The 7488-nt window shown below is 40.8% G+C and overlaps 1 pseudogene; it reads left to right on the top strand.

Annotated features, from left to right (window-relative positions):
• The first annotated feature begins 2788 nt into the window (after nt 1–2788).
• Nucleotides 2789–4090, top strand: LOC102951228 (annotated as a pseudogene).
• Nucleotides 4091–7488: the final 3398 nt, after the last annotated feature.

Here is a 7488-nt window from a genome sequence, read left to right as displayed (position 1 = left end):
TCCTCTAGAACTCAAGGCCAGCTGCTGAGGTGAGTTCCATTCTGATAGAAAAATGGAGGCAGTGTCTACACACAGCTATTTCTGAATAGACCATTTCTGACCTACGACCTCATAACCACTTTGTGGCAAAACGTGGCTCCAAACTCTGGATCCTTAAAGTTTCTGTTTGTAACAATGCCATTCACATCCCATTGACAAAAGCAAGTCATATAGCCAAACCCATTTGAAAAGAAAAGTAAATGTGGTCTACGGGTTGGGCCATGTCCAGGAAAGAAAGGTGAAAACTTGGGGGCAAATAAGAGAATTTACCTTACTCTTCTAGCCTATAATCCCCTAAAGGGAATTATCTTATTTATTCTGTTTTTCCAGTGCCCAGAACCATGTCTGGCATTAATAAATAAAGTCAAGAATATTTTTCTTTTTTTTAAATTTAAATTTTACTTAGCCAAAATGCATTGCAATATTGGTTTCAGGAATAGAATTTAGTGATTCAACACTTACATACAATACCAAGTCCTCATCACAAGTGGTGTCCTTAGTGCCCATCACCCATCTAGCTTATCTCCCACCCACCTCCATCCATCAACCCTCAGTTGGTTCTCTATAATGAAGAGTCTCTAGTGATTTGTTTCCCTCTCTCCTCTTCCCCCCCTTCCCATATGATCATGTTTTGTTTCCTAAATTCCACCTATGAGTGTAATCATATGGTATTTGTTTTTCTCTGATTGACGTGTCTCACTTAACATAATGCCTTCTAGCTCCATAATGCATTCATTGTAAGAATCTTGAAGGAAAGAATGTGAGCAGCTTTCGTTTAGATACGGTTATGATTCTATTTCTTCCCATTTTGAATCCAGAAGGATTTAGATTTGATGAAAGCATGTATATAGCCCACGATTTGTGGCAATAACATCCATAATAGTAAAAATAAAAATAGACAGAATTTCTTGAGTGCTTACCATGTGCTAAAAACACCGCTAAGGATTTTAGGTTTGTTATGTCATTTTAATCTTCAAGCAAATTTATGAGGTAGGCATTGCTCTCTCCATGTTGTAGATGACACGACTGAGAATCAGCGAGGTTCAATAATTCATTCAGTGTCACATAGCTAGAAGGCAGTGGAGCTATGATGTGAACCCAGGCTCAGTAGGCTCTATAGCCTCCTACTATGCATCATGCTATATCATCTCTATATGTTAAGTGAAGCCCAAACAATGTCATTTTCCTCATCTATAAAACAGGGATAAACAAGAAATGGCCACTTTGTAGAATTGTTAGAAGGTTAACAGAAAAGTTCTATATCAATTCCTTGATCCAGTGAAGCTTACACTGTGGACACTTAACAAATATGCCCTTTTGTTCATGTCCATTTCACATCTGACTCCTGCTCCCAGATTTGATGGAAATTCTCTTCAGGGTGTGATGCTCATAACCCATATTATCGCTTTGTTAAACCTTTAGTACTCAACTTCTAAAACATACATAGGTCCTCTATTGACATTTTCTCCAAAAATCAAACTATTAGCAGTGGGGTTCTAAAACCCTTGGGAAGGTCCAACTCTTAGTATTTCTCTTGGATGCTAAATTATTCATGAACATTGATGGATTCTGAAGTTAGCTTCCTCCAAAGGAGGGGGATTGATAGAGGAGGCTGGAGTCAGTCACTTTCACATCTCAGGTGATTAGATGGACAGAAAGCAAGCAATTGGCACGGGTAAAGTTGCCAAAGTGACCTGTGAGGTGCGAAGGCCAGGAAGAGGGTGGGTCTTCTCAAACTCTGCTCAGAAATTTCAGACATCAAGGGTGGGAGGAGCATTTTGTGTCTGCAAAAACAAGGGTCATTTGTTTTGGAAATCACTGTGTTGGACAAGAGGAAGAAGAAACATTTAATAAGTACCTACTGTGTGCCAGTCACCTTAGATATGTAATCCTATTGGATCCTCAAAAAACAACAACAAAAAAGTCTGTTTCACAGACAGGAAACTGGGACTCTGACAAGTGAAATAACTTGAGCAAGTTTATGAAGTGAGTCGGGGTTCCAAGATAGGGACCTAACTCACCTAACTAAAGGTGAGGAGGTAAACTCACCTCCTCCATGGACACAACACATTTACATCTATTTATAGAGAAGTTCCTCCTGAAGAGGAGGTGAGGGCCCTCCATATATATTCTGTACAAGGAAAGGTAGACAGCACAGACAGAGGCAAGAGAGACAGAGACCCAGTAACACAGGGGACCCCACTCCCAGCCTACCAACCATGGTGTGGAGTGATAGTTCTATGGGGCTGTAACAGATTTGTCTGCCCTGGGACACAGATAAGGAGCTGCATTTGAAAAGAGAAACCAGAAGGCAAAAGACCCACTGCTAGAACTCCCACAAATGGGGGGAGAACTGCTGGATTTCTTTCTTTGTGGAGGGGATGACAAGGGCCTGGTTCATATGCCTCTCCACCTCAATAATCATGAATACCAGCACCCCATGCATCCTGCCTCCACCCTCGCACTGTTACAGACACCGCTGAGCCCACATACCCTGGGTATCACCCCCATTTCCCTCACAGTCCCACTCCCACCTCCTTCCCCTGCATCCTCACATCTCTGCATTCCCCACTTGCACTGCCCCATTGTATCCCAAGTCTCCCCTTCCCATCACCCCTACTCTTCCCCCACTCCTTCCTTCCCACCCTCCCAATTCCCTTATCTACACCTCCACACACCCATATTCCCTCTCCAGCACAGCTCCACTCCTCTCTGCACACCCTCATGTTCCATTGGTCACACCTCACCCATGGCCTGGTTGGGTTCCCCCATGCACCCATGTGCCCACGGTCCCTCTCTAGCATCCCTCACTTCTCCTTATACCCCCACGTCCCCTTCACCTTATCCTTGCACCCCCACTCCCCCGCCCCAGCGTTCCCACTTCTTTCCCCACTCACACTCCCATGTCTCCAGCTCCACCTGCACAGGAGTGCCCACTGAGCATCCCCCCTGCACCCTGGTCTCCCCACCCCTGAGAGGCAGGAGGAGCACCACCAAAGATGAACTGATCATCCCTGACCCCCACCTCCTCATGCTGAGGCTCCAGGACCAGGAATCAGGCACGCTGGAGAAATTCTAGTTGGAAAAAGAGTCGCAAAACTCAGAAAGTGGGTTTCCAGGCACTTCATGAGGTCACACAAGTGTCAGCACATCAGTCCAACCAGTTCAAAGCTTGTGGTCTCTCATACTACATGACAAGTTAGAAAGGCCATCTTTGCCTTAGAAGCCAATGGTTTTCCAGCAGTGCAAATGTGGGAGAATTCAGAACAAAGTCTTGTAGGAATGCTAACAATTAGATTTCATAAATCCACTACATAGATACTATCTGTCATTCATGGTACACACTTATGAATTAGAGGAACATGAAATGGAAACATGGAGGGAGTTTATTTACAAGAAACATTGACCTTCAGTGACTACAGCTCCAGATGCAAGCCTCTTTCATGCTGTATATTTGTTGATTAAAAATGAAAATCCACATATTGCAAGTTGTTGATCCTCTAAGTGGGAATGCTCTTCCTATGCTTACCCACAAATGAATTCTCAAGTTCCTCAGGTTTGCATGTCTGATATACCAAAGCCTGCCTTTGTGAAGCAGGACCCAGATGCTCTTGCACTTGGGACCCACCACAACATCACCTTCATCCACCCGGACACTCCCTTCAGTAGAGCCTTGAACATCTGTGTAGAAAAACAAGTATCAGGCTTGTCTATATTGCATGAGTCAAGGAAAGGTGTAGATATTTGCTCCAAATATGATGTAATTAACCTTGCTGCTAAAAAAAAACAAAAACAAAACAAAACAAAAAAACAACTTACACTAACCTAGATATAACAGTGTCCCAGGCCATTTAGCACTTCTCACAGTACTTCATGTTTATTGGTAGTTACGGTAATCTGGAGAAATATCCCGGACAGCATATAGTGGGCTGAGGTGCATGGGATGCTGGTAGTGAATGAGGCAGATAGCATCATGGGTATCATTTCCCTATCAAATATTCTACAGATTCTGATACACCTGCAGGTGACAAAAAAAGGAGACAGAAAATGAATGGCCACTGAAACGCAGAAGCCCTTGTAGGAAAGCTTGAACAAAGATTTTGGGTCTTACTAAAAATGTATATCAGGAAAAAAATGTATATCACGGATTGGTGATGGGTATTTTCTCCAGTGATGCTGAATTGTGCATAAGAAATGTATTTTATGTGCTTGAAGATTCAGGCTTGCATTAAAGAGTATTTTCAGACCTTCTTCAGAACAATTTCTGACGCTGTATGTTATCAAAATACACTGTGTCCTGGAATTTTTGTTATTTTTCATCTCTAAGAATTCACTGGTCTGTAATAGGTAATGTGACATAAGGGGAGCACATGGCCTATTGAGAACTACTGCCTATGTCAGAACATGCAATATGTCATCACTGTGACCCATTGCAGCAGGAGCCACATGGTGGTGAGGTGTGAAATTCTTTGAAACTTTTCCAAATCAGTTTTTATTTTATTTTATTTTATTTTATTTTATTTTATTTATTCATTTCATTTCATTTCAGTTTAGTTTTTAAACGTTTATTTATTTTTGAGAGATAGAGAAAGTGTGCACAGTGTGCATAGGGAAGGAGAAGAGAGATAGGGAGACAGAATTTGAAGCAAGCTTCAGACTCAGGGCCAGCAGAGAGCCCTACATGGGTCTCCAACTCAAGAACCATAAGATTATGACCTGAGCCAAAGTCAGGCGCTTAACCCACAACCCCTGACCTACCCAGGCACCCCACAAATTAGTTTCTTAGAATTAGTTTTTTAGAATTATAAAAGCAGCAAGGGGAAAAATTCCTTAATCAACAAGGGAAGACGGATGAAGTTCACAACAGACCTATCCACAGAAACTTGGCAAGCCAGAAAACAGTGGCAGATATATACATTGTGCTGAATTGGAAAAATATGGAACCAAGAATTCTTTTTTTAAAGATGGCTTAAACTTTTATTTACTTTTTAAAATATAATTTATTGTCAATTTGGCTAACATACAGTATGTAATGATTTTGGGGTGGATTTCCATGGTTCATAACTTGCATACCACACCCAGTGCTCATCCAAACAAGTGCCCTCCTCAATGCCCATCACCCATTTTCTCCTCTCCCCCACCCTGCCATCAACCCTCGGAGTGTTCTCTGTATTTGTGACTAGTTTTGTAACTACTTTTTTTCCCTCTGTTCTCTGTTTGAAACTTTTTTCCCCTTCACTTCCCCCATGGTCTTCTGTTAAGATTCTCAAGATCCACATTTGAGTACAAACATCTGTTATCTGTCTTTCTCTGACTGACTTTTTTCACTCAGCATAATACCTTCCAGTTACATCCAAATTGCTGCAAATGGCACGATTTTGCTTATAGCAGCACTTTCTTTTTTTTTCTTTTTTTTTTTTAACATTTATTTATTTTTGAGACAGAGAGAGACAGAGCATGAACGGGGGAGGGTCAGAGAGAGAGGGAGACACAGAATCTGAAACAGGCTCCAGGCTCTGAGCTGTCAGCACAGAGCCCGACACGGGGCTTGAACTCACAGACCGCGAGATCATGACCTGAGCCGAAGTCGGATGCTTAACCGACTGAGCCACCCAGGCGCCCCATATAGCAGCACTTTCAACAATAGCCAAATTATGGAAAAAGCCTAAATATCCATCAACTAATGAATGGATATAGAAGATGTGGTTTATATATACAATGGAATACTACTTGGCAATGACAAAGTATGAAGGCAACCAAGAATTCTTTATCCAGCAAGGCTGCATTCAAAATGGAAGGAGATTGGGGCACCTGGGTGGCTCAATTGGTTAAGCATCTGACTTTAGTTCAGGTCATGATTTCCTGGTCTGTGAGTTAGAGTCCGATTTAGGCTCTGCACTGACAGCTCATAGCCTGGAGCCTGTTTCAGATTCTGTGTCTCCCTCTCTCTCTGCCCCTCCCCTGCTTGCTCTCTCTCTCTCTCTCTCTCAAAAATAAAGATTAATAACAACAATTTTTAATAAATAAGTAGAAGGAGAGATAAAATTTTCCCAAACAAAAACTAAAGGAGTTTGTGACCACTGAATCAGGCCTGCAAGAAATTTTAAGGCAGACTCTTTGAATGGTGAAAAGACAAAACAAAACAAAACAAACAAACCAAAAAAGGCCAAAAGAAACACAAACTAGAAGACCAGAGACATCACCCAAAACACCATCTACACAGGAAACACAATGCACTGAATTAATATATTTCAGGACTCACTCTAAATGTAAATGGATTAAATGCTCCAATCAAAGACATAGGGTATCAAAATGGATAAGACAGCAAAACCCATCTCTATGCAGCCTACAAGAAACTCATTTTAGATCTAAATCTAGCTTCAGATTCAAAGTAAGGGGATGGAGAACCATCTAGCATGCTAATGGTGGTCAAAAGAAAGCTGCAGTAGCCATACATAGACAAACTAGGTTTTAAAATAAATACTGTAAAAAGATGAAGAAGAGCATTACATCATAATTAAGGGGTCTATCCCCCAAGAAGATCTAACAATTATAAACATTTTTGCACCAAATATGGAAGTACACAAATATATAAATCAATTAATCACAAACATACACAAACTCATTCGTAAGAGTAGAGGACTTCAACACCCCACTCACTACAATGGGCATATCCTCTAGGCAGAAAATCAACAAGGAAACAATGGCTTTGAATGACGCACTGGACTAGATGGACTTAACATATCTATTCAGAACATTTCATCCTAAAGCAGCTGAATACACATTCTTCTTAAGAGTACATGGAACATTATCCAGAATAAATCACATACCAGGTCACAAACTAGCTCTCACCAAGTACGAAAAGATCAAGATCATACATTACATATTTTCAGAACACAATGCTATGAAAATCAAAATGAACCACAAGAAAAAAATTATAAAGATGATGAATATTTGGAGATTACCTCCTACTAGAGAATGATTTGGTTAAAGAAGAAATTAAAGAGGAAATTAAAAGGTACATGGATACCAATGAAAAGGAAAACCCAACAGCTCAAAACCTCTTAGATGCAGGCAAGGCGATCATAAGAGGGAATTATAGCAATCCAGGTCTTCCTAAAGGTGGAAGAAAGGTCTCAAATATATAACCTAAACTTACACCTAAAGGAGCTGGGAAAAGAACAGCAAATAAAGCCCACAAACAGCAGAAGAAGGGAAATAATAACGACTATAAGAAAAAAAAAAACAATGATAATAATGAAATTAAAAAAAAAACCAGTAGAACAGATCAACCAGGATATGGTTCTTTGAAAGAATTAACAAATTTGATATCTACTTAGCCAATTGATCGCAAAGAAAAACAGACTGGCCCACAGAAATAAAATCAAGACTGAAAGAGGAGAGGGGAGGAGCCAAGATGGTGGAACAGGATGGAAGTTTTTTGTGTGT

This window comes from Panthera tigris, chromosome A1, assembly GCF_018350195.1.
Source record: "Panthera tigris isolate Pti1 chromosome A1, P.tigris_Pti1_mat1.1, whole genome shotgun sequence".
NCBI lineage: Eukaryota > Metazoa > Chordata > Mammalia > Carnivora > Felidae > Panthera > Panthera tigris.
This window is presented reverse-complemented; position numbering and strand designations above follow the sequence as displayed.